Here is a 24,693-nt window from a genome sequence, read left to right as displayed (position 1 = left end):
CTGTACGCGGAGCCGATCATTTGCAATTGGGCTGTGCCGACAGACCAGGACGAGCTCTGTCGGCTCAAAAGCAGCGCAGGACCTGCAACAACAACAGAAAGATTAGCATCCAGCGGGGGCCTCTTAGTGAGCCCAAGATCTCATCAAGAATCGGCTCCAGCAACAGGGCTGGGCGCATTGTTCCATTCTCCGACCACTCTCGGTGTAAACAAGTCCCTCCTGGTCTCTGCTTGAAATGCACTTTCCTGCGTTTGCTTTGGTGTAACTGGCTTCCCCTGCATGGGCGAATGTGAAGAAGATCCTTAGTAAGTCATTGAAGAAAACCGAGAAGAGGTCAGAGTGGCCTCTGTCGTTCATCAACGATCCAGTCAGGCAGTACTCCTCTGTAAAGCGCCGTTCGTTCACATCGATTGGCTTTTTTTTGCCTTCATTCGCGCAAGTAGTCAAAGCAGACGCCCCTATTCTGCCGTGACCCGGATTCGAACCGGGGTTGTTGCGGCCACAACGCAAAGTACTGACCACTATACGATCACGGCGAGTTACCGATACCCACGTGGCAGGGCGGAAAAGGCTGTGCTCTCTTCGTGTGATCTAATTCGGAAAAGTCCTGACGTTGCATTTCAACTGAGCCCCAGTATACATCGACCCTTCGACACTCTGAGTGACAACTCTCTTACGCGTTTTCTCATATTTATGTAGTTTGCTTGCATGATGCCCGGAACAGCAGGGGTGTGTGCTCCCATATGGTCTAGCGGTTAGGATTTCTGGTTTTCACCCGGGCGGCCTGGGATCGACTCCCGGTATGGGAAACTGTCAGTTTTGCCTCCTGCTTTCCAAAAGATCAGCACCGTGTACGAAGGAGCCGCATTAAAACCACTCGAACGTGCAAATCGCGCGAGAAGAGGGGGCGCTTGTTTCCAACCGAAGACTTCTCGCGTGTGAGACGAGCTGATCATCCCTGCAGGAGGTGGGAGGGTTACTCTGGTAGACAGGGCTGACCTTCGGCAATAGGATTTATACTCTCCAAGATGATATTTGCACTTTCTGGAGAGGCGATTTTCTCCACTTCAGTAGCCCGATTTCGTCGATTGCGTGGAGAGGGCTGTAGAATGTGGCGCCGCCTTTCCTGCTCCGTCCATGACAGGCGTGCTGGTCTCTGGAGAGAGAGCACGGTCCATCAGCGCACTCCAATAAAGGCACTGGAAGCAGCTGAATCGCATTGGCGAAGCTCAGCGCTGGGCCGCTGGGCAGGGATTGCCACCGTTTCCGTAGTGTAGTGGTTATCACGTTCGCCTCACACGCGAAAGGTCCCCGGTTCGAAACCGGGCGGAAACAGACCGGCTTCCTTTGTCGGCACGCACAAAAGGGGATTGGGGATTCGCCTAGCGCAGTGATCGAACAGACCCACTCACCTCTTAGTGTGGCGGGATCTGCACAGTGCATGTCGCAGCGCATCCTGCTTTCACTTCAATGCGCGTCCTGATGTACCCCAGTCTCCCGCGTGACAGGTGCGGATAATCACCACTATACTAACGAGGAAGACATCGCTCTCTCCGACCCCCGGCATCGTGTCCCGACCCACCGTGCTGGAAGCCGACGCCTGCTGTGATTCCTTTACGGAGCAGAAATGACAAACGACCAACTCGGAATGATTTGCCTTTGATGCTTTCAAAACGTTCTTTGTGCATCGAACAGACCCACTCACCTCTTAGTGTGGCGGGATCTGCACAGTGCATGTCGCAGCGCTTCCTGCTTTCACTTCAATGTGCTTCCTGATGTCGAGTCGTGTGCCGTGCGGAGGCTCTGAAAGCGAGAGCAATGAAAAGGTGCACGGCGCTGTGAAAGAAAACAGAGAAGTGAAAGGCAGTCCTTTCTCTAAGGAGGTAAAAGAAAAGCTTTCTACTCCCCGTCAGGGAATCGAACCCTGGTCTCCCGCGTGACAGGCGGGGATACTTGCCACTATACTAACGAGGAAGACACCGCACTCTCCGATCCTCGGCATCGTGTCCCGACCCAGCGTGCTGGAAGGCGACGCGTGCTGTGATTCCTTTACGGAACAGAAATGACAACCGAGGAGCCGAGAGATCATGTCAGCATTTCGCGTCTGAACGGAAAACACAAACGACCAACTCGGAATGACTTGCTTTTGACGCTTTTCAAAGCGTTCTTTGTGCACGACGACTGCGCCGCCTAGCAGATACAGATGGGTTGTACAACTCTGAACTAGCAAATGGAAGAGGGCTAAGCCCCCTCTCTTTTAGCCCAGGTTCGATCTGTCTCCCAGAATCACCAGGGCGCACGCACACACACACACCCGTGCCGTTGAAGTGCTCTGCTTCATTTCTAAGGGCAACTCAACATTCACTCCTACCCCGAGAACAGAAAAGACAGCGTCCGCAGCAACAACAGCTCAGGTCTCTGCACAGGAGCTAAGCTGCCCCCATCTCCTCTGCGGCTCCTGCGGAGTGGAGTCCTGCCTGGAGCCGTGTTTGCAGGCGGCGGCTCCCCGCGCTCTGTCTGTGCGTCCAAGAGCTCCTGGGAGGAAGAGAGAGCCCTCCCACTCGGGGGCTTTTCCACGGTCTGTGTGAGGAGGGGCGGGTGTGTCCAGTAGCTTATCGAGCGGAAGCCTGGGGCGGCGGAGAGCTGTGATCGTGCAGACCTTGAGGTGTCACCTCTTTGTCTGCTTTCCCGCCCCCCCTCCTCCCAAGCTCTGCTCCAGAGTAGCCCGGCAACCCCTCACACCTGCACGTGTCACAACCTAAGGTGTGGTCATGAGACACCCATGGGGTGCTGCTCTGTTCTTGCTAATTGTTTCCTGCCCCTCGCAGGCAGGAGTCCATGCGAGGAAGATGCGCTGGACAGAGCTCAGAGGGCACAGCTGGGTGGCTTTCCTTCTGAGTGACGTTCCTGCAACACTCTCCCGCTCCTCTTGGTGCGCTCATGCCGCAACACAGGAAGGCTGGAGCAGGTGGCTGTGGGCTCTGCGCACTGCCGAAATAGGTCAGTTGGGAGAGCGTTAGACTGAAGATCTAAAAGTCCCTGGTTTGATCCCGGGTTTCGGCATTTTGTTTCATCGCGCCCTTTGTTCCTCTCTCCAGCGCCCCCTGCCTAAAGTGACGCTTCCCTTTCTCAGCCCGAAACGCAAGCGAGACACCAGCAGCGGTCCTTGCAGGTTTCCGTAGTGTAGCGGCTATCTCGTTCGCCTCACACGCGAAAGGTCCCCGGTTCGAGACCGGGTGGAAACAGCCTCTTTTTGCACGCTCCTGTACTTCACAGAGGTCTTGAGCGACCGGTCATTTGTTCCCAATGTATTTCCGGTGCCTTCATGCACTCTTGTACCAAACGCACGTTCCTTCTGTACGCGGAGCCGATCATTTGCAATTGGGCTGTGCCGACAGACCAGGACGAGCTCTGTCGGCTCAAAAGCAGCGCAGGACCTGCAACAACAACAGAAAGATTAGCATCCAGCGGGGGCCTCTTAGTGAGCCCAAGATCTCATCAAGAATCGGCTCCAGCAACAGGGCTGGGCGCATTGTTCCATTCTCCGACCACTCTCGGTGTAAACAAGTCCCTCCTGGTCTCTGCTTGAAATGCACTTTCCTGCGTTTGCTTTGGTGTAACTGGCTTCCCCTGCATGGGCGAATGTGAAGAAGATCCTTAGTAAGTCATTGAAGAAAACCGAGAAGAGGTCAGAGTGGCCTCTGTCGTTCATCAACGATCCAGTCAGGCAGTACTCCTCTGTAAAGCGCCGTTCGTTCACATCGATTGGCTTTTTTTTGCCTTCATTCGCGCAAGTAGTCAAAGCAGACGCCCCTATTCTGCCGTGACCCGGATTCGAACCGGGGTTGTTGCGGCCACAACGCAAAGTACTGACCACTATACGATCACGGCGAGTTACCGATACCCACGTGGCAGGGCGGAAAAGGCTGTGCTCTCTTCGTGTGATCTAATTCGGAAAAGTCCTGACGTTGCATTTCAACTGAGCCCCAGTATACATCGACCCTTCGACACTCTGAGTGACAACTCTCTTGCGCGTTTTCTCATATTTATGTAGTTTGCTTGCATGATGCCCGGAACAGCAGGGGTGTGTGCTCCCATATGGTCTAGCGGTTAGGATTTCTGGTTTTCACCCGGGCGGCCTGGGATCGACTCCCGGTATGGGAACCTGTCAGTTTTGCCTCCTGCTTTCCAAAAGATCAGCACCGTGTACGAAGGAGCCGCATTAAAACCACTCGAACGTGCAAATCGCGCGAGAAGAGGGGGCGCTTGTTTCCAACCGAAGACTTCTCGCGTGTGAGACGAGCTGATCATCCCTGCAGGAGGTGGGAGGGTTACTCTGGTAGACAGGGCTGACCTTCGGCAATAGGATTTATACTCTCCAAGATGATATTTGCACTTTCTGGAGAGGCGATTTTCTCCACTTCAGTAGCCCGATTTCGTCGATTGCGTGGAGAGGGCTGTAGAATGTGGCGCCGCCTTTCCTGCTCCGTCCATGACAGGCGTGCTGGTCTCTGGAGAGAGAGCACGGTCCATCAGCGCACTCCAATAAAGGCACTGGAAGCAGCTGAATCGCATTGGCGAAGCTCAGCGCTGGGCCGCTGGGCAGGGATTGCCACCGTTTCCGTAGTGTAGTGGTTATCACGTTCGCCTCACACGCGAAAGGTCCCCGGTTCGAAACCGGGCGGAAACAGACCGGCTTCCTTTGTCGGCACGCACAAAAGGGGATTGGGGATTCGCCTAGCGCAGTGATCGAACAGACCCACTCACCTCTTAGTGTGGCGGGATCTGCACAGTGCATGTCGCAGCGCATCCTGCTTTCACTTCAATGCGCGTCCTGATGTACCCCAGTCTCCCGCGTGACAGGTGCGGATAATCACCACTATACTAACGAGGAAGACATCGCTCTCTCCGACCCCCGGCATCGTGTCCCGACCCACCGTGCTGGAAGCCGACGCCTGCTGTGATTCCTTTACGGAGCAGAAATGACAACCGAGGAGCCGAGAGATCATTTCAGCATTTCGCGTCTGAACAGAAAACACAAACGACCAACTCGGAATGATTTGCCTTTGATGCTTTCAAAGCGTTCTTTGTGCATCGAACAGACCCACTCACCTCTTAGTGTGGCGGGATCTGCACAGTGCATGTCGCAGCGCTTCCTGCTTTCACTTCAATGTGCTTCCTGATGTCGAGTCGTGTGCCGTGCGGAGGCTCTGAAAGCGAGAGCAATGAAAAGGTGCACGGCGCTGTGAAAGAAAACAGAGAAGTGAAAGGCAGTCCTTTCTCTAAGGAGGTAAAAGAAAAGCTTTCTACTCCCCGTCAGGGAATCGAACCCTGGTCTCCCGCATGACAGGCGGGGATACTTGCCACTATACTAACGAGGAAGACACCGCACTCTCCGATCCTCGGCATCGTGTCCCGACCCAGCGTGCTGGAAGGCGACGCGTGCTGTGATTCCTTTACGGAACAGAAATGACAACCGAGGAGCCGAGAGATCATGTCAGCATTTCGCGTCTGAACGGAAAACACAAACGACCAACTCGGAATGACTTGCTTTTGACGCTTTTCAAAGCGTTCTTTGTGCACGACGACTGCACCGCCTAGCAGATACAGATGGGTTGTACAACTCTGAACTAGCAAATGGAAGAGGGCTAAGCCCCCTCTCTTTTAGCCCAGGTTCGATCTGTCTCCCAGAATCACCAGGGCGCACGCACACACACACACCCGTGCCGTTGAAGTGCTCTGCTTCATTTCTAAGGGCAACTCAACATTCACTCCTACCCCGAGAACAGAAAAGACAGCGTCCGCAGCAACAACAGCTCAGGTCTCTGCACAGGAGCTAAGCTGCCCCCATCTCCTCTGCTCTGCGGCTCCTGCGGAGTGGAGTCCTGCCTGGAGCCGTGTTTGCAGGCGGCGGCTCCCCGCGCTCTGTCTGTGCGTCCAAGAGCTCCTGGGAGGAAGAGAGAGCCCTCCCACTCGGGGGCTTTTCCACGGTCTGTGTGAGGAGGGGCGGGTGTGTCCAGTAGCTTATCGAGCGGAAGCCTGGGGCGGCGGAGAGCTGTGATCGTGCAGACCTTGAGGTGTCACCTCTTTGTCTGCTTTCCCGCCCCCCCTCCTCCCAAGCTCTGCTCCAGAGTAGCCCGGCAACCCCTCACACCTGCACGTGTCACAACCTAAGGTGTGGTCATGAGACACCCATGGGGTGCTGCTCTGTTCTTGCTAATTGTTTCCTGCCCCTCGCAGGCAGGAGTCCATGCGAGGAAGATGCGCTGGACAGAGCTCAGAGGGCACAGCTGGGTGGCTTTCCTTCTGAGTGACGTTCCTGCAACACTCTCCCGCTCCTCTTGGTGCGCTCATGCCGCAACACAGGAAGGCTGGAGCAGGTGGCTGTGGGCTCTGCGCACTGCCGAAATAGGTCAGTTGGGAGAGCGTTAGACTGAAGATCTAAAAGTCCCTGGTTTGATCCCGGGTTTCGGCATTTTGTTTCATCGCGCCCTTTGTTCCTCTCTCCAGCGCCCCCTGCCTAAAGTGACGCTTCCCTTTCTCAGCCCGAAACGCAAGCGAGACACCAGCAGCGGTCCTTGCAGGTTTCCGTAGTGTAGCGGCTATCTCGTTCGCCTCACACGCGAAAGGTCCCCGGTTCGAGACCGGGTGGAAACAGCCTCTTTTTGCACGCTCCTGTACTTCACAGAGGTCTTGAGCGACCGGTCATTTGTTCCCAATGTATTTCCGGTGCCTTCATGCACTCTTGTACCAAACGCACGTTCCTTCTGTACGCGGAGCCGATCATTTGCAATTGGGCTGTGCCGACAGACCAGGACGAGCTCTGTCGGCTCAAAAGCAGCGCAGGACCTGCAACAACAACAGAAAGATTAGCATCCAGCGGGGGCCTCTTAGTGAGCCCAAGATCTCATCAAGAATCGGCTCCAGCAACAGGGCTGGGCGCATTGTTCCATTCTCCGACCACTCTCGGTGTAAACAAGTCCCTCCTGGTCTCTGCTTGAAATGCACTTTCCTGCGTTTGCTTTGGTGTAACTGGCTTCCCCTGCATGGGCGAATGTGAAGAAGATCCTTAGTAAGTCATTGAAGAAAACCGAGAAGAGGTCAGAGTGGCCTCTGTCGTTCATCAACGATCCAGTCAGGCAGTACTCCTCTGTAAAGCGCCGTTCGTTCACATCGATTGGCTTTTTTTTGCCTTCATTCGCGCAAGTAGTCAAAGCAGACGCCCCTATTCTGCCGTGACCCGGATTCGAACCGGGGTTGTTGCGGCCACAACGCAAAGTACTGACCACTATACGATCACGGCGAGTTACCGATACCCACGTGGCAGGGCGGAAAAGGCTGTGCTCTCTTCGTGTGATCTAATTCGGAAAAGTCCTGACGTTGCATTTCAACTGAGCCCCAGTATACATCGACCCTTCGACACTCTGAGTGACAACTCTCTTGCGCGTTTTCTCATATTTATGTAGTTTGCTTGCATGATGCCCGGAACAGCAGGGGTGTGTGCTCCCATATGGTCTAGCGGTTAGGATTTCTGGTTTTCACCCGGGCGGCCTGGGATCGACTCCCGGTATGGGAACCTGTCAGTTTTGCCTCCTGCTTTCCAAAAGATCAGCACCGTGTACGAAGGAGCCGCATTAAAACCACTCGAACGTGCAAATCGCGCGAGAAGAGGGGGCGCTTGTTTCCAACCGAAGACTTCTCGCGTGTGAGACGAGCTGATCATCCCTGCAGGAGGTGGGAGGGTTACTCTGGTAGACAGGGCTGACCTTCGGCAATAGGATTTATACTCTCCAAGATGATATTTGCACTTTCTGGAGAGGCGATTTTCTCCACTTCAGTAGCCCGATTTCGTCGATTGCGTGGAGAGGGCTGTAGAATGTGGCGCCGCCTTTCCTGCTCCGTCCATGACAGGCGTGCTGGTCTCTGGAGAGAGAGCACGGTCCATCAGCGCACTCCAATAAAGGCACTGGAAGCAGCTGAATCGCATTGGCGAAGCTCAGCGCTGGGCCGCTGGGCAGGGATTGCCACCGTTTCCGTAGTGTAGTGGTTATCACGTTCGCCTCACACGCGAAAGGTCCCCGGTTCGAAACCGGGCGGAAACAGACCGGCTTCCTTTGTCGGCACGCACAAAAGGGGATTGGGGATTCGCCTAGCGCAGTGATCGAACAGACCCACTCACCTCTTAGTGTGGCGGGATCTGCACAGTGCATGTCGCAGCGCATCCTGCTTTCACTTCAATGCGCGTCCTGATGTACCCCAGTCTCCCGCGTGACAGGTGCGGATAATCACCACTATACTAACGAGGAAGACATCGCTCTCTCCGACCCCCGGCATCGTGTCCCGACCCACCGTGCTGGAAGCCGACGCCTGCTGTGATTCCTTTACGGAGCAGAAATGACAACCGAGGAGCCGAGAGATCATTTCAGCATTTCGCGTCTGAACAGAAAACACAAACGACCAACTCGGAATGATTTGCCTTTGATGCTTTCAAAGCGTTCTTTGTGCATCGAACAGACCCACTCACCTCTTAGTGTGGCGGGATCTGCACAGTGCATGTCGCAGCGCTTCCTGCTTTCACTTCAATGTGCTTCCTGATGTCGAGTCGTGTGCCGTGCGGAGGCTCTGAAAGCGAGAGCAATGAAAAGGTGCACGGCGCTGTGAAAGAAAACAGAGAAGTGAAAGGCAGTCCTTTCTCTAAGGAGGTAAAAGAAAAGCTTTCTACTCCCCGTCAGGGAATCGAACCCTGGTCTCCCGCATGACAGGCGGGGATACTTGCCACTATACTAACGAGGAAGACACCGCACTCTCCGATCCTCGGCATCGTGTCCCGACCCAGCGTGCTGGAAGGCGACGCGTGCTGTGATTCCTTTACGGAACAGAAATGACAACCGAGGAGCCGAGAGATCATGTCAGCATTTCGCGTCTGAACGGAAAACACAAACGACCAACTCGGAATGACTTGCTTTTGACGCTTTTCAAAGCGTTCTTTGTGCACGACGACTGCGCCGCCTAGCAGATACAGATGGGTTGTACAACTCTGAACTAGCAAATGGAAGAGGGCTAAGCCCCCTCTCTTTTAGCCCAGGTTCGATCTGTCTCCCAGAATCACCAGGGCGCACGCACACACACACACCCGTGCCGTTGAAGTGCTCTGCTTCATTTCTAAGGGCAACTCAACATTCACTCCTACCCCGAGAACAGAAAAGACAGCGTCCGCAGCAACAACAGCTCAGGTCTCTGCACAGGAGCTAAGCTGCCCCCATCTCCTCTGCTCTGCGGCTCCTGCGGAGTGGAGTCCTGCCTGGAGCCGTGTTTGCAGGCGGCGGCTCCCCGCGCTCTGTCTGTGCGTCCAAGAGCTCCTGGGAGGAAGAGAGAGCCCTCCCACTCGGGGGCTTTTCCACGGTCTGTGTGAGGAGGGGCGGGTGTGTCCAGTAGCTTATCGAGCGGAAGCCTGGGGCGGCGGAGAGCTGTGATCGTGCAGACCTTGAGGTGTCACCTCTTTGTCTGCTTTCCCGCCCCCCCTCCTCCCAAGCTCTGCTCCAGAGTAGCCCGGCAACCCCTCACACCTGCACGTGTCACAACCTAAGGTGTGGTCATGAGACACCCATGGGGTGCTGCTCTGTTCTTGCTAATTGTTTCCTGCCCCTCGCAGGCAGGAGTCCATGCGAGGAAGATGCGCTGGACAGAGCTCAGAGGGCACAGCTGGGTGGCTTTCCTTCTGAGTGACGTTCCTGCAACACTCTCCCGCTCCTCTTGGTGCGCTCATGCCGCAACACAGGAAGGCTGGAGCAGGTGGCTGTGGGCTCTGCGCACTGCCGAAATAGGTCAGTTGGGAGAGCGTTAGACTGAAGATCTAAAAGTCCCTGGTTTGATCCCGGGTTTCGGCATTTTGTTTCATCGCGCCCTTTGTTCCTCTCTCCAGCGCCCCCTGCCTAAAGTGACGCTTCCCTTTCTCAGCCCGAAACGCAAGCGAGACACCAGCAGCGGTCCTTGCAGGTTTCCGTAGTGTAGCGGCTATCTCGTTCGCCTCACACGCGAAAGGTCCCCGGTTCGAGACCGGGTGGAAACAGCCTCTTTTTGCACGCTCCTGTACTTCACAGAGGTCTTGAGCGACCGGTCATTTGTTCCCAATGTATTTCCGGTGCCTTCATGCACTCTTGTACCAAACGCACGTTCCTTCTGTACGCGGAGCCGATCATTTGCAATTGGGCTGTGCCGACAGACCAGGACGAGCTCTGTCGGCTCAAAAGCAGCGCAGGACCTGCAACAACAACAGAAAGATTAGCATCCAGCGGGGGCCTCTTAGTGAGCCCAAGATCTCATCAAGAATCGGCTCCAGCAACAGGGCTGGGCGCATTGTTCCATTCTCCGACCACTCTCGGTGTAAACAAGTCCCTCCTGGTCTCTGCTTGAAATGCACTTTCCTGCGTTTGCTTTGGTGTAACTGGCTTCCCCTGCATGGGCGAATGTGAAGAAGATCCTTAGTAAGTCATTGAAGAAAACCGAGAAGAGGTCAGAGTGGCCTCTGTCGTTCATCAACGATCCAGTCAGGCAGTACTCCTCTGTAAAGCGCCGTTCGTTCACATCGATTGGCTTTTTTTTGCCTTCATTCGCGCAAGTAGTCAAAGCAGACGCCCCTATTCTGCCGTGACCCGGATTCGAACCGGGGTTGTTGCGGCCACAACGCAAAGTACTGACCACTATACGATCACGGCGAGTTACCGATACCCACGTGGCAGGGCGGAAAAGGCTGTGCTCTCTTCGTGTGATCTAATTCGGAAAAGTCCTGACGTTGCATTTCAACTGAGCCCCAGTATACATCGACCCTTCGACACTCTGAGTGACAACTCTCTTGCGCGTTTTCTCATATTTATGTAGTTTGCTTGCATGATGCCCGGAACAGCAGGGGTGTGTGCTCCCATATGGTCTAGCGGTTAGGATTTCTGGTTTTCACCCGGGCGGCCCGGGATCGACTCCCGGTATGGGAACCTGTCAGTTTTGCCTCCTGCTTTCCAAAAGATCAGCACCGTGTACGAAGGAGCCGCATTAAAACCACTCGAACGTGCAAATCGCGCGAGAAGAGGGGGCGCTTGTTTCCAACCGAAGACTTCTCGCGTGTGAGACGAGCTGATCATCCCTGCAGGAGGTGGGAGGGTTACTCTGGTAGACAGGGCTGACCTTCGGCAATAGGATTTATACTCTCCAAGATGATATTTGCACTTTCTGGAGAGGCGATTTTCTCCACTTCAGTAGCCCGATTTCGTCGATTGCGTGGAGAGGGCTGTAGAATGTGGCGCCGCCTTTCCTGCTCCGTCCATGACAGGCGTGCTGGTCTCTGGAGAGAGAGCACGGTCCATCAGCGCACTCCAATAAAGGCACTGGAAGCAGCTGAATCGCATTGGCGAAGCTCAGCGCTGGGCCGCTGGGCAGGGATTGCCACCGTTTCCGTAGTGTAGTGGTTATCACGTTCGCCTCACACGCGAAAGGTCCCCGGTTCGAAACCGGGCGGAAACAGACCGGCTTCCTTTGTCGGCACGCACAAAAGGGGATTGGGGATTCGCCTAGCGCTGTGATCGCACAGACCCACTCACCTCTTAGTGTGGCGGGATCTGCACAGTGCATGTCGCAGCGCATCCTGCTTTCACTCCAATGCGCGTCCTGATGTACCCCAGTCTCCCGCGTGACAGGTGGGGATAATCACCACTATACTAACGAGGAAGACATCGCTCTCTCCGACCCCCGGCATCGTGTCCCGACCCACCGTGCTGGAAGCCGACGCGTGCTGTGATTTCTTTACGGAGCAGAAATGACAACCGAGGAGCCGAGAGATCATTTCAGCATTTCGCGTCTGAACAGAAAACACAAACGACCAACTCGGAATGACTTGCCTTTGACGCTTATCAAAGCGTTCTTTGTGCATCGAACAGACCCACTCACCTCTTAGTGTGGCTGGATCTGCACAGTGCATGTCGCAGCGCTTCCTGCTTTCACTTCAATGTGCTTTCTGATGTCGAGTCGTGTGCCGTGCGGAGGCTCTGAAAGCGAGAGCAATGAAAAGGTGCACGACGCTGTGAAAGAAAACAGAGAAGTGAAAGGCAGTCCTTTCTCTAAGGAGGTAAAAGAAAAGCTTTCTACTCCCCGTCGGGGAATCGAACCCCGGTCTCCCGCGTGACAGGCGGGGATACTTGCCACTATACTAACGAGGAAGACATCACACCCTTCGATCCCCGGCATCGTGTCCCGACCCAGCGTGCTGGAAGGCGACGCGTGCTGTGATTTCTTTACGGAGCAGAAATGACAACCGAGGAGCCGAGAGATCATTTCAGCATTTCGCGTCTGAACGGAAAACACAAACGACCAACTCAGAATGACTTGCTTTTGACGCTTTTCAAAGCGTTCTTTGTGCACGACGACTGCGCCGCCTAGCAGATACAAATGGGTTGTACAACTCTGAACTAGCAAATGGAAGAGGGCTAAGCCCCCTCTCTTTTAGCCCAGGTTCGATCTGTCTCCCAGAATCACCAGGGCGCACGCACACACACACACCCGTGCCGTTGAAGTGCTCTGCTTCATTTCTAAGGGCAACTCAACATTCACTCCTACCCCGAGAACAGAAAAGACAGCGTCCGCAGCAACAACAGCTCAGGTCTCTGCACAGGAACTAAGCTGCCCCCATCTCCTCTGCTCTGCGGCTCCTGCGGAGTGGAGTCCTGCCTGGAGCCGTGTTTGCAGGCGGCAGCTCCCCGCGCTCTGTCTGTGCGTCGTGTCCAAGAGCTCCTGGGAGGAAGAGAGAGCCCTCCCACTCGGGGGCTTTTCCACGGTCTGTGTGAGGAGGGGCGGGTGTGTACAGTAGCTTATCGAGCGGAAGCCTGGGGCGGCGGAGAGCTGTGATCGTGCAGACCTTGAGGTGTCACCTCTTTGTCTGCTTTCCCGCCCCCCCTCCGCCCAAGCTCTGCTCCAGAGTAGCCCGGCAACCCCTCACACCTGCACGTGTCACAACCTAAGGTGTGGTCATGAGACACCCATGGGGTGCTGTTCTGTTCTTGCTAATTGTTTCCTGCCCGTCGCAGGCAGGAGTCCATGCGAGGAAGATGCGCTGGACAGAGCTCAGAGGGCGCAGCTGGGTGGCTTTCCTTCTGAGTGACGTTCCTGCAACACTCTCCCGCTCCTCTTGGTGCGCTCATGCCGCAACACAGGAAGGCTGGAGCAGGTGGCTGTGGGCTCTGTGCACTGCCGAAATAGCTCAGTTGGGAGAGCGTTAGACTGAAGATCTAAAGGTCCCTGGTTCGATCCCGGGTTTCAGCATTTTGTTTCATCGCGCCCTTTGTTCCTCTCTCCAGCGCCCCCTGCCTAAAGTGACGCTTCCCTTTCTCAGCCCGAAACGCAAGCGAGACACCAGCAGCAATCCTTGCAGGTTTCCGTAGTGTAGCGGCTATCACGTTCGCCTAACACGCGAAAGGTCCCCGGTTCGAGACTGGGCGGAAACAGCCTCTTGTTGCACGCTCCTGTACTTCACAGAGGTCTTGAGCGACCGGTCATTTGTTCCCAATGTATTTCCGGTGCCTTCATGCACTCTTGTACCAAACGCACGTTCCTTCTGTACGCGGAGCCGATCATTTGCAATTGGGCTGTGCCGACAGACCAGGACGAGCTCTGTCGGCTCAAAAGCAGCGCAGGACCTGCAAGAACAACAGAAAGATTAGTATCCAGTGAGCCCAAGATCTCATCAAGAATCGGCTCCAGCAACAGGGCTGGGCGCATTGTTCCATTCTCCGACCACTCTCGGTGTAAACAAGTCCCTCCTGGTCTCTGCTTGAAATGCACTTTCCTGCGTTTGCTTTGGTGTAACTTTCTACTCCCCGTCAGGGAACCGAACCCTGGTCTCCCGCGTGACAGGCGGGGATACTTGCCACTATACTAACGAGGAAGACACCGCACTCTCCGATCCTCGGCATCGTGTCCCGACCCAGCGTGCTGGAAGGCGACGCGTGCTGTGATTCCTTTACGGAACAGAAATGACAACCGAGGAGCCGAGAGATCATGTCAGCATTTCGCGTCTGAACGGAAAACACAAACGACCAACTCGGAATGACTTGCTTTTGACGCTTTTCAAAGCGTTCTTTGTGCACGACGACTGCGCCGCCTAGCAGATACAGATGGGTTGTACAACTCTGAACTAGCAAATGGAAGAGGGCTAAGCCCCCTCTCTTTTAGCCCAGGTTCGATCTGTCTCCCAGAATCACCAGGGCGCACGCACACACACCCGTGCCGTTGAAGTGCTCTGCTTCATTTCTAAGGGCAACTCAACATTCACTCCTACCCCGAGAACAGAAAAGACAGCGTCCGCAGCAACAACAGCTCAGGTCTCTGCACAGGAGCTAAGCTGCCCCCATCTCCTCTGCTCTGCGGCTCCTGCGGAGTGGAGTCCTGCCTGGAGCCGTGTTTGCAGGCGGCGGCTCCCCGCGCTCTGTCTGTGCGTCCAAGAGCTCCTGGGAGGAAGAGAGAGCCCTCCCACTCGGGGGCTTTTCCACGGTCTGTGTGAGGAGGGGCGGGTGTGTCCAGTAGCTTATCGAGCGGAAGCCTGGGGCGGCGGAGAGCTGTGATCGTGCAGACCTTGAGGTGTCACCTCTTTGTCTGCTTTCCCGCCCCCCCTCCGCCCAAGCTCTGCTCCAGAGTAGCCCGGCAACCCCTCACACCTGCACGTGTCACAACCTAAGGTGTGGTCATGAGACACCCATGGGGTGCTGCTCTGTTCTTGCTAATTGTTTCCTGCCCGTCGCAGGCAGGAGTCCATGCGAGGAAGATGCGCTGGACAGAGCTCAGAGGGCACAGCTGGGTGGCTTTCCTTCTGAGTGACGTTCCTGCAACACTCTCCCGCTCCTCTTGGTGCGCTCATGCCGCAACACAGGAAGGCTGGAGCAGGTGGCTGTGGGCTCTGCGCACTGCCGAAATAGGTCAGTTGGGAGAGCGTTAGACTGAAGATCTAAAAGTCCCTGGTTTGATCCCGGGTTTCGGCATTTTGTTTCATCGCGCCCTTTGTTCCTCTCTCCAGCGCCCCCTGCCTAAAGTGACGCTTCCCTTTCTCAGCCCGAAACGCAAGCGAGACACCAGCAGCGGTCCCTGCAGGTTTCCGTAGTGTAGCGGCTATCACGTTCGCCTCACACGCGAAAGGTCCCCGGTTCGGGACCGGGCGGAAACAGCCTCTTTTTGCACGCTCCTGTACTTCACAGAGGTCTTGAGCGACCGGTCATTTGTTCCCAATGTATTTCCGGTGCCTTCATGCACTCTTGTACCAAACGCACGTTCCTTCTGTACGCGGAGCCGATCATTTGCAATTGGGCTGTGCCGACAGACCAGGACGAGCTCTGTCGGCTCAAAAGCAGCGCAGGACCTGCAACAACAACAGAAAGATTAGCATCCAGCGGGGGCCTCTTAGTGAGCCCAAGATCTCATCAAGAATCGGCTCCAGCAACAGGGCTGGGCGCATTGTTCCATTCTCCGACCACTCTCGGTGTAAACAAGTCCCTCCTGGTCTCTGCTTGAAATGCACTTTCCTGCGTTTGCTTTGGGGTAACTGGCTTCCCCTGCATGGGCGAATGTGAAGAAGATCCTTAGTAAGTCATTGAAGAAAACCGAGAAGAGGTCAGAGTGGCCTCTGTCGTTCATCAACGATCCAGTCAGGCAGTACTCCTCTGTAAAGCGCCGTTCGTTCACATCGATTGGCTTTTTTTTGCCTTCATTCGCGCAAGTAGTCAAAGCAGACGCCCCTATTCTGCCGTGACCCGGATTCGAACCGGGGTTGTTGCGGCCACAACGCAAAGTACTGACCACTATACGATCACGGCGAGTTACCGATACCCACGTGGCAGGCCGGAAAAGGCTGTGCTCTCTTCGTGTGACCTAATTCGGAAAAGTCCTGACGTTGCATTTCAACTGAGCCCCAGTATACATCGACCCTTCGACACTCTGAGTGACAACTCTCTTGCGCGTTTTCTCATATTTATGTAGTTTGCTTGCATGATGCCCGGAACAGCAGGGGTGTGTGCTCTCATATGGTCTAGCGGTTAGGATTCCTGGTTTTCACCCAGGCGGCCCGGGTTCGACTCCCGGTATGGGAACCTGTCAGTTTTGCCTCCTGCTTTCCAAAAGATCAGCACCGTGTACGAAGGAGCCGCATTAAAACCACTCGAACGTGCAAATCGCGCGAGAAGAGGGGGCGCTTGTTTCCAACCGAAGACTTCTCGCGTGTGAGACGAGCTGATCATCCCTGCAGGAGGTGGGAGGGTTACTCTGGTAGACAGGGCTGACCTTCGGCAATAGGATTTATACTCTCCAAGATGATATTTGCACTTTCTGGAGAGGCGATTTTCTCCACTTCAGTAGCCCGATTTCGTCGATTGCGTGGAGAGGGCTGTAGAATGTGGCGCCGCCTTTCCTGCTCCGTCCATGACAGGCGTGCTGGTCTCTGGAGAGAGAGCACGGTCCATCAGCGCACTCCAATAAAGGCACTGGAAGCAGCTGAATCGCATTGGCGAAGCTCAGCGCTGGGCCGCTGGGCAGGGATTGCCACCGTTTCCGTAGTGTAGTGGTTATCACGTTCGCCTTACACGCGAAAGGTCCCCGGTTCGAAACCGGGCGGAAACAGACCGGCTTCCTTTGTCGGCACGCACAAAAGGGGATTGGGGATTCGCCTAGCGCAGTGATCGAACAGACCCACTCACCTCTTAGTGTGGCGGGATCTGCACAGTGCATGTCGCAGCGCATCCTGCTTTCACTTCAATGCGCGTCCTGATGTACCCCAGTCTCCCGCGTGACAGGTGGGGATAATCACCACTATACTAACGAGGAAGACATCGCTCTCTCCGACCCCCGGCATCGTGTCCCGACCCACCGTGCTGGAAGCCGACGCGTGCTGTGATTTCTTTACGGAGCAGAAATGACAACCGAGGAGCCGAGAGATCATTTCAGCATTTCGCGTCTGAACAGAAAACACAAACGACCAACTCGGAATGACTTGCCTTTGACGCTTATCAAAGCATTCTTTGTGCATCGAACAGACCCACTCACCTCTTAGTGTGGCGGGATCTGCACAGTGCATGTCGCAGTGCTTCCTGCTTTCACTTCAATGTGTTTTCTGATGTCGAGTCGTGTGCCGTGCGGAGGCTCTGAAAGCGAGAGCAATGAAAAGGTGCACGACGCTGTGAAAGAAAACAGAGAAGTGAAAGGCAGTCCTTTCTCTAAGGAGGTAAAAGAAAAGCTTTCTACTCCCCGTCGGGGAATCGAACCCCGGTCTCCCGCGTGACAGGCGGGGATACTTGCCACTATACTAACGAGGAAGACATCACACCCTTCGATCCCCGGCATCGTGTCCCGACCCAGCGTGCTGGAAGGCGACGCGTGCTGTGATTCCTTTACGGAGCAGAAATGACAACCGAGGAGCCGAGAGATCATTTCAGCATTTCGCGTCTGAACGGAAAACACAAACGACCAACTCGGAATGACTTGCTTTTGACGCTTTTCAAAGCGTTCTTTGTGCACGACGACTGCGCCGCCTAGCAGATACAAATGGGTTGTACAACTCTGAACTAGCAAATGGAAGAGGGCTAAGCCCCCTCTCTTTTAGCCCAGGTTCGATCTGTCTCCCAGAATCACCAGGGCGCACGCACACACCCGTGCCGTTGAAGTGCTCTGCTTCATTTCTAAGGGCAACTCAACATTCACTCCTACCCCGAGAACAGAAAAGACAGCGTCCGCAGCAACAACAGCTCAGGTCTCTGCACAGGAACTAAGCTGCCCCCATCTCCTCTGCTCTGCGGCTCCTGCGGAGTGGAGTCCTGCCTGGAGCCATGTTTGCAGGCGGCGGCTCCCCGCGCTCTGTCTGTGCGTCGTGTCCAAGAGCTCCTGGGAGGAAGAGAGAGCCCTCCCACTCGGGGGCTTTTCCACGGTCTGTGTGAGGAGGGGCGGGTGTGTCCAGTAGCTTATCGAGCGGAAGCCTGGGGCGGCGGAGAGCTGTGATCGTGCAGACCTTGAGGTGTCACCTCTTTGTCTGCTTTCCCGCCCCCCCTCCGCCCAAGCTCTGCTCCAGAGTAGCCCGGCAACCCCTCACACCTGCACGTGTCACAACCTAAGGTGTGGTCATGAGACACCCATGGGGTGCTGTTCTGTTCTTGCTAATTGTTTCCTGCCCGTCGCAGGCAGGAGTCCATGCGAGGAAGATGCTCTGGACAGAGCTCAGAGGGCGCAGCTGGGTGGCTTTCCTTCTGAGTGACGTTCCTGCAACACTCTCCAGCTCCTCTTGGTGCGCTCATGCCGCAATACAGGAAGGCTGGAGCAGGTGGCTGTGGGCTCTGTGCACTGCCGAAATAGCTCAGTTGGGAGAGCGTTAGACTGAAGATCTAAAGGTCCCTGGTTCGATCCCGGGTTTCGGCATTTTGTTTCATCGCGCCCTTTGTTCCTCTCTCCAGCGCCCCCTGCCTAAAGTGACGCTTCCCTTTCTCAGCCCGAAACGCAAGCGAGACACCAGCAGCGGTCCCTGCAGGTTTCCGTAGTGTAGCGGCTATCACGTTCGCCTAACACGCGAAAGGTCCCCGGTTCGAGACCGGGCGGAAACAGCCTCTTGTTGCACGCTCCTGTACTTCACAGAGGTCTTGAGCGACCGGTCATTTGTTCCCAATGTATTTCCGGTGCCTTCATGCACTCTTGTACCAAACGCACGTTCCTTCTGTACGCGGAGCCGATCATTTGCAATTGGGCTGTGCCGACAGACCAGGACGAGCTCTGTCGGCTCAAAAGCAGCGCAGGACCTGCAAGAACAACAGAAAGATTAGCATCCAGTGAGCCCAAGATCTCATCAAGAATCGGCTCCAGCAACAGGGCTGGGCGCATTGTTCCATTCTCCGACCACTCTCGGTGTAAACAAGTCCCTCCTGGTCTCTGCTTGAAATGCACTTTCCTGCGTTTGCTTTGGTGTAACTGGCTTCCCCTGCATGGGCGAATGTGAAGAAGATCCTTAGTAAGTCGTTGAAGAAAACCGAGAAGAGGTCGGAGTGGCCTCTGTCGTTCATCAACGATCCAGTCAGGCAGTACTCCTCTGTAAAGCGCCGTTCGTTCACATCGATTGGCTTTTTTTTGCCTTCATTCGCGCAAGTAGTAAAAGCAGACGCCCCTATTCTGCCGTGACCCAGATTTGAACCGGGGTTGTTGCGGCCACAACGCAAAGTACTGACCACTATACGATCACGGCGAGTTACCGATACACACATGGTAGGGCGGAAAAGGCTGTGCTCTCTTCGTGTGACCTAATTCGGAAAAGTCCTGACGTTGCATTTCAACTGAGCCCCAGTATACATCGACCCTTCGACACTCTGAGTGACAACTCTCTTGCGTGTTTTCTCATATTTATGTAGTTTGCTTGCATGATGCCCGGAACAGCGGGGTTGTGTGCTCCCATATGGTCTAGCGGTTAGGATTCCTGGTTTTCACCCAGGCGGCCCGGGTTTGACTCCCGGTATGGGAACGTGTCAGTTTTGCCTCCTGCTTTCCAAAAGATCAGCACCGTGTACGAAGGAGCCGCATTAAAACCACTCGAACGTGCAAAACGCGCGAGAAGAGGGGGCGCTTGTTTCCAACCGAAGACTTCTCGCGTGTGAGACGAGCTGATCATCGCTGCAGGAGGTGGGAGGGTTACTCTGGTAGACAGGGCTGACCTTCGGCAATAGGATTTATACTCTCCAAGATGATATTTGCACTTTCTGGAGAGGCGATTTTCTCCACTTCAGTAGCCCGATTTCGTCGATTGCGTGGAGAGGGCTGTAGAATGTGGCGCCGCTTTTCCTGCTCCGTCCATGACAGGCGTGCTGGTCTCTGGAGAGAGAGCACGGTCCATCAGCGCACTCCAATAAAGGCACTGGAAGCAGCTGAATCGCATTGGCGAAGCTCAGCACTGGGCCGCTGGGAAGGGTTTGCTACCGTTTCCGTAGTGTAGTGGTTATCACGTTTGCCTCACACGCGAAAAGTCCCTGGTTCGAAACTGGGCGGAAACAGACCGGCTTCTTTTGTCGCCACGCACAAAAGGGGATTGGGGATTCGCCTAGCGCTGTGATCGCACAGACCCACTCACCTCTAAGTGTGGCGGGATCTGCACAGTGCATGTCGCAGCGCATCCTGCTTTCACTCCAATGCGCGTCCTGATGTACCCCAGTCTCCCGCGTGACAGGTGGGGATAATCACCACTATACTAACGAGGAAGACATCGCTCTCTCCGACCCCCGGCATCGTGTCCCGACCCACCGTGCTGGAAGCCGACGCGTGCTGTGATTTCTTTACGGAGCAGAAATGACAACCGAGGAGCCGAGAGATCATTTCAGCATTTCGCGTCTGAACAGAAAACACAAACGACCAACTCGGAATGACTTGCCTTTGACGCTTATCAAAGCGTTCTTTGTGCATCGAACAGACCCACTCACCTCTTAGTGTGGCTGGATCTGCACAGTGCATGTCGCAGCGCTTCCTGCTTTCACTTCAATGTGCTTTCTGATGTCGAGTCGTGTGCCGTGCGGAGGCTCTGAAAGCGAGAGCAATGAAAAGGTGCACGACGCTGTGAAAGAAAACAGAGAAGTGAAAGGCAGTCCTTTCTCTAAGGAGGTAAAAGAAAAGCTTTCTACTCCCCGTCGGGGAATCGAACCCCGGTCTCCCGCGTGACAGGCGGGGATACTTGCCACTATACTAACGAGGAAGACATCACACCCTTCGATCCCCGGCATCGTGTCCCGACCCAGCGTGCTGGAAGGCGACGCGTGCTGTGATTTCTTTACGGAGCAGAAATGACAACCGAGGAGCCGAGAGATCATTTCAGCATTTCGCGTCTGAACGGAAAACACAAACGACCAACTCGGAATGACTTGCTTTTGACGCTTTTCAAAGCGTTCTTTGTGCACGACGACTGCGCCGCCTAGCAGATACAAATGGGTTGTACAACTCTGAACTAGCAAATGGAAGAGGGCTAAGCCCCCTCTCTTTTAGCCCAGGTTCAATCTGTCTCCCAGAATCACCAGGGCGCACGCACACACACACACCCGTGCCGTTGAAGTGCTCTGCTTCATTTCTAAGGGCAACTCAACATTCACTCCTACCCCGAGAACAGAAAAGACAGCGTCCGCAGCAACAACAGCTCAGGTCTCTGCACAGGAACTAAGCTGCCCCCATCTCCTCTGCTCTGCGGCTCCTGCGGAGTGGAGTCCTGCCTGGAGCCATGTTTGCAGGCGGCGGCTCCCCGCGCTCTGTCTGTGCGTCGTGTCCAAGAGCTCCTGGGAGGAAGAGAGAGCCCTCCCACTCGGGGGCTTTTCCACGGTCTGTGTGAGGAGGGGCGGGTGTGTCCAGTAGCTTATCGAGCGGAAGCCTGGGGCGGCGGAGAGCTGTGATCGTGCAGACCTTGAGGTGTCACCTCTTTGTCTGCTTTCCCGCCCCCCCTCCGCCCAAGCTCTGCTCCAGAGTAGCCCGGCAACCCCTCACACCTGCACGTGTCACAACCTAAGGTGTGGTCATGAGACACCCATGGGGTGCTGTTCTGTTCTTACTAATTGTTTCCTGCCCGTCGCAGGCAGGAGTCCATGCGAGGAAGATGCTCTGGACAGAGCTCAGAGGGCGCAGCTGGGTGGCTTTCCTTCTGAGTGACGTTCCTGCAACACTCTCCCGTTCCTCTTGGTGCGCTCATGCCGCTGGAGCAGGTGGCTGTGGGCTCTGTGCACTGCCGAAATAGCTCAGTTGGGAGAGCGTTAGACTGAAGATCTAAAGGTCCCTGGTTCGATCCCGGGTTTCGGCATTTTGTTTCATCGCGCCCTTTGTTCCTCTTTCCAGCGCCCCCTGCCTAAAGTGACGCTTCCCATTCTCAGCCCGAAACGCAAGCGAGACACCAGCAGCGGTCCCTGCAGGTTTCCGTAGTGTAGCGGCTATCACGTTCGCCTAACACGCGAAAGGTCCCCGGTCCGAGACCGGGCGGAAACAGCCTCTTGTTGCACGCTCCTGTACTTCACAGAGGTCTTGAGCGACCGGTCATTTGTTCCCAATGTATTTCCGGTGCCTTCATGCACTCTTGTACCAAACGCACGTTCCTTCTGTACGCGGAGCCGATCATTTGCAATTGGGCTGTGCCGACAGACCAGGACGAGCTCTGTCGGCTCAAAAGCAGCGCAGGACCTGCAAGAACAACAGAAAGATTAGCATCCAGTGAGCCCAAGATCTCATCAAGAATCGGCTCCAGCAACAGGGCTGGGCGCATTGTTCCATTCTCCGACCACTCTCGGTGTAAACAAGTCCCTCCTGGTCTCTGCTTGAAATGCACTTTCCTGCGTTTGCTTTGGTGTAACTGGCTTCCCCTGCATGGGCGAATGTGAAGAAGATCCTTAGTAAGTCGTTGAAGAAAACCGAGAAGAGGTCGGAGTGGCCTCTGTCGTTCATCAACGATCCAGTCAGGCAGTACTCCTCTGTAAAGCGCCGTTCGTTCACATCGATTGGCTTTTTTTTGCCTTCATTCGCGCAAGTAGTAAAAGCAGACGCCCCTATTCTGCCGTGACCCGGATTCAAACCGGGGTTGTTGCGGCCACAACGCAAAGTACTGACCACTATACGATCACGGCGAGTTACCGATACACACATGGTAGGGCGGAAAAGGCTGTGCTCTCTTCGTGTGACCTAATTCGGAAAAGTCCTGACGTTGCATTTCAACTGAGCCCCAGTATACATCGACCCTTCGACACTCTGAGTGACAACTCTCTTGCGTGTTTTCTCATATTTATGTAGTTTGCTTGCATGATGCCCGGAACAGCGGGGTTGTGTGCTCCCATATGGTCTAGTGGTTAGGATTCCTGGTTTTCACCCAGGCGGCCCGGGTTTGACTCCCGGTATGGGAACGTGTCAGTTTTGCCTCCTGCTTTCCAAAAGATCAGCACCGTGTACGAAGGAGCCGCATTAAAACCACTCGAACGTGCAAAACGCGCGAGAAGAGGGGGCGCTTGTTTCCAACCGAAGACTTCTCGCGTGTGAGACGAGCTGATCATCGCTGCAGGAGGTGGGAGGGTTACTCTGGTAGACAGGGCTGACCTTCGGCAATAGGATTTATACTCTCCAAGATGATATTTGCACTTTCTGGAGAGGCGATTTTCTCCACTTCAGTAGCCCGATTTCGTCGATTGCGTGGAGAGGGCTGTAGAATGTGGCGCCGCTTTTCCTGCTCCGTCCATGACAGGCGTGCTGGTCTCTGGAGAGAGAGCACGGTCCATCAGCGCACTCCAATAAAGGCACTGGAAGCAGCTGAATCACATTGGCGAAGCTCAGCACTGGGCCGCTGGGAAGGGTTTGCTACCGTTTCCGTAGTGTAGTGGTTATCACGTTTGCCTCACACGCGAAAAGTCCCTGGTTCGAAACTGGGCGGAAACAGACCGGCTTCTTTTGTCGCCACGCACAAAAGGGGATTGGGGATTCGCCTAGCGCTGTGATCGCACAGACCCACTCACCTCTTAGTGTGGCGGGATCTGCACAGTGCATGTCGCAGCGCATCCTGCTTTCACTCCAATGCGCGTCCTGATGTACCCCAGTCTCCCGCGTGACAGGTGGGGATAATCACCACTATACTAACGAGGAAGACATCGCTCTCTCCGACCCCCGGCATCGTGTCCCGACCCACCGTGCTGGAAGCCGACGCGTGCTGTGATTTCTTTACGGAGCAGAAATGACAACCGAGGAGCCGAGAGATCATTTCAGCATTTCGCGTCTGAACAGAAAACACAAACGACCAACTCGGAATGACTTGCCTTTGACGCTTATCAAAGCGTTCTTTGTGCATCGAACAGACCCACTCACCTCTTAGTGTGGCGGGATCTGCACAGTGCATGTCGCAGCGCTTCCTGCTTTCACTTCAATGTGCTTTCTGATGTCGAGTCGTGTGCCGTGCGGAGGCTCTGAAAGCGAGAGCAATGAAAAGGTGCACGACGCTGTGAAAGAAAACAGAGAAGTGAAAGGCAGTCCTTTCTCTAAGGAGGTAAAAGAAAAGCTTTCTACTCCCCGTCGGGGAATCAAACCCCGGTCTCCCGCGTGACAGGCGGGGATACTTGCCACTATGCTAACGAGGAAGACATCACACCCTTCGACCCCCGGCATCGTGTCCCGACCCACCGTGCTGGAAGCCGACGCGTCCTGTGATTCCTTTACGGAGCAGAAATGACAACCGAGGAGCCGAGAGATCATTTCAGCATTTCGCGTCTGAACAGAAAACACAAACGACCAACTCGGAATGACTTGCCTTTGACGCTTATCAAAGCGTTCTTTGTGCATCGAACAGACCCACTCACCTCTTAGTGTGGCTGGATCTGCACAGTGCATGTCGCAGCGCTTCCTGCTTTCACTTCAATGTGCTTTCTGATGTCGAGTCGTGTGCCGTGCGGAGGCTCTGAAAGCGAGAGCAATGAAAAGGTGCACGACGCTGTGAAAGAAAACAGAGAAGTGAAAGGCAGTCCTTTCTCTAAGGAGGTAAAAGAAAAGCTTTCTACTCCCCGTCGGGGAATCGAACCCCGGTCTCCCGCGTGACAGGCGGGGATACTTGCCACTATACTAACGAGGAAGACATCACACCCTTCGATCCCCGGCATCGTGTCCCGACCCAGCGTGCTGGAAGGCGACGCGTGCTGTGATTTCTTTACG

General features: G+C 55.0%; 14 non-coding genes across 14 annotated transcripts; 10 read left to right on the top strand and 4 right to left on the bottom strand.

Annotated features, from left to right (window-relative positions):
• Nucleotides 1-1,262: 1,262 nt before the first annotated feature.
• trnav-cac (transfer RNA valine (anticodon CAC)) lies at nt 1,263-1,335 on the top strand. Its single transcript has one exon. It is a non-coding gene; the product is annotated as a tRNA-Val (tRNA).
• Nucleotides 1,336-4,617: 3,282 nt separating this feature from the next.
• On the top strand, nt 4,618-4,690 carry trnav-cac (transfer RNA valine (anticodon CAC)). Its single transcript has one exon. It is a non-coding gene; the product is annotated as a tRNA-Val (tRNA).
• Nucleotides 4,691-8,029: 3,339 nt separating this feature from the next.
• On the top strand, nt 8,030-8,102 carry trnav-cac (transfer RNA valine (anticodon CAC)). The gene has a single exon. It is a non-coding gene; the product is annotated as a tRNA-Val (tRNA).
• A 3,339-nt stretch (nt 8,103-11,441) lies between these two features.
• On the top strand, nt 11,442-11,514 carry trnav-cac (transfer RNA valine (anticodon CAC)). Its single transcript has one exon. It is a non-coding gene; the product is annotated as a tRNA-Val (tRNA).
• A 620-nt stretch (nt 11,515-12,134) lies between these two features.
• trnad-guc (transfer RNA aspartic acid (anticodon GUC)) lies at nt 12,135-12,206 on the bottom strand. Its single transcript has one exon. It is a non-coding gene; the product is annotated as a tRNA-Asp (tRNA).
• Nucleotides 12,207-16,046: 3,840 nt separating this feature from the next.
• trnae-uuc (transfer RNA glutamic acid (anticodon UUC)) lies at nt 16,047-16,118 on the top strand. Its single transcript has one exon. It is a non-coding gene; the product is annotated as a tRNA-Glu (tRNA).
• Nucleotides 16,119-16,571: 453 nt separating this feature from the next.
• On the top strand, nt 16,572-16,644 carry trnav-uac (transfer RNA valine (anticodon UAC)). Its single transcript has one exon. It is a non-coding gene; the product is annotated as a tRNA-Val (tRNA).
• Nucleotides 16,645-17,264: 620 nt separating this feature from the next.
• trnad-guc (transfer RNA aspartic acid (anticodon GUC)) lies at nt 17,265-17,336 on the bottom strand. The gene has a single exon. It is a non-coding gene; the product is annotated as a tRNA-Asp (tRNA).
• Nucleotides 17,337-18,356: 1,020 nt separating this feature from the next.
• Nucleotides 18,357-18,429, top strand: trnaf-gaa (transfer RNA phenylalanine (anticodon GAA)). Its single transcript has one exon. It is a non-coding gene; the product is annotated as a tRNA-Phe (tRNA).
• A 109-nt stretch (nt 18,430-18,538) lies between these two features.
• trnav-aac (transfer RNA valine (anticodon AAC)) lies at nt 18,539-18,611 on the top strand. The gene has a single exon. It is a non-coding gene; the product is annotated as a tRNA-Val (tRNA).
• A 2,051-nt stretch (nt 18,612-20,662) lies between these two features.
• Nucleotides 20,663-20,734, bottom strand: trnad-guc (transfer RNA aspartic acid (anticodon GUC)). Its single transcript has one exon. It is a non-coding gene; the product is annotated as a tRNA-Asp (tRNA).
• A 1,013-nt stretch (nt 20,735-21,747) lies between these two features.
• On the top strand, nt 21,748-21,820 carry trnaf-gaa (transfer RNA phenylalanine (anticodon GAA)). Its single transcript has one exon. It is a non-coding gene; the product is annotated as a tRNA-Phe (tRNA).
• Nucleotides 21,821-22,835: 1,015 nt separating this feature from the next.
• trnae-uuc (transfer RNA glutamic acid (anticodon UUC)) lies at nt 22,836-22,907 on the top strand. Its single transcript has one exon. It is a non-coding gene; the product is annotated as a tRNA-Glu (tRNA).
• A 1,634-nt stretch (nt 22,908-24,541) lies between these two features.
• trnad-guc (transfer RNA aspartic acid (anticodon GUC)) lies at nt 24,542-24,613 on the bottom strand. The gene has a single exon. It is a non-coding gene; the product is annotated as a tRNA-Asp (tRNA).
• Between the last annotated feature and the right edge of the window lie 80 nt (nt 24,614-24,693).

Source organism: Atractosteus spatula, assembly GCF_055471065.1.
Source record: "Atractosteus spatula isolate fAtrSpa1 chromosome 10 unlocalized genomic scaffold, fAtrSpa1.hap1 SUPER_10_unloc_7, whole genome shotgun sequence".
In the NCBI taxonomy this organism is placed as follows: Eukaryota; Metazoa; Chordata; class Actinopteri; order Semionotiformes; family Lepisosteidae; genus Atractosteus; species Atractosteus spatula.
Note: the sequence above shows the minus strand (reverse complement) of the source record. Positions and strands in the feature narration are given on the sequence as shown.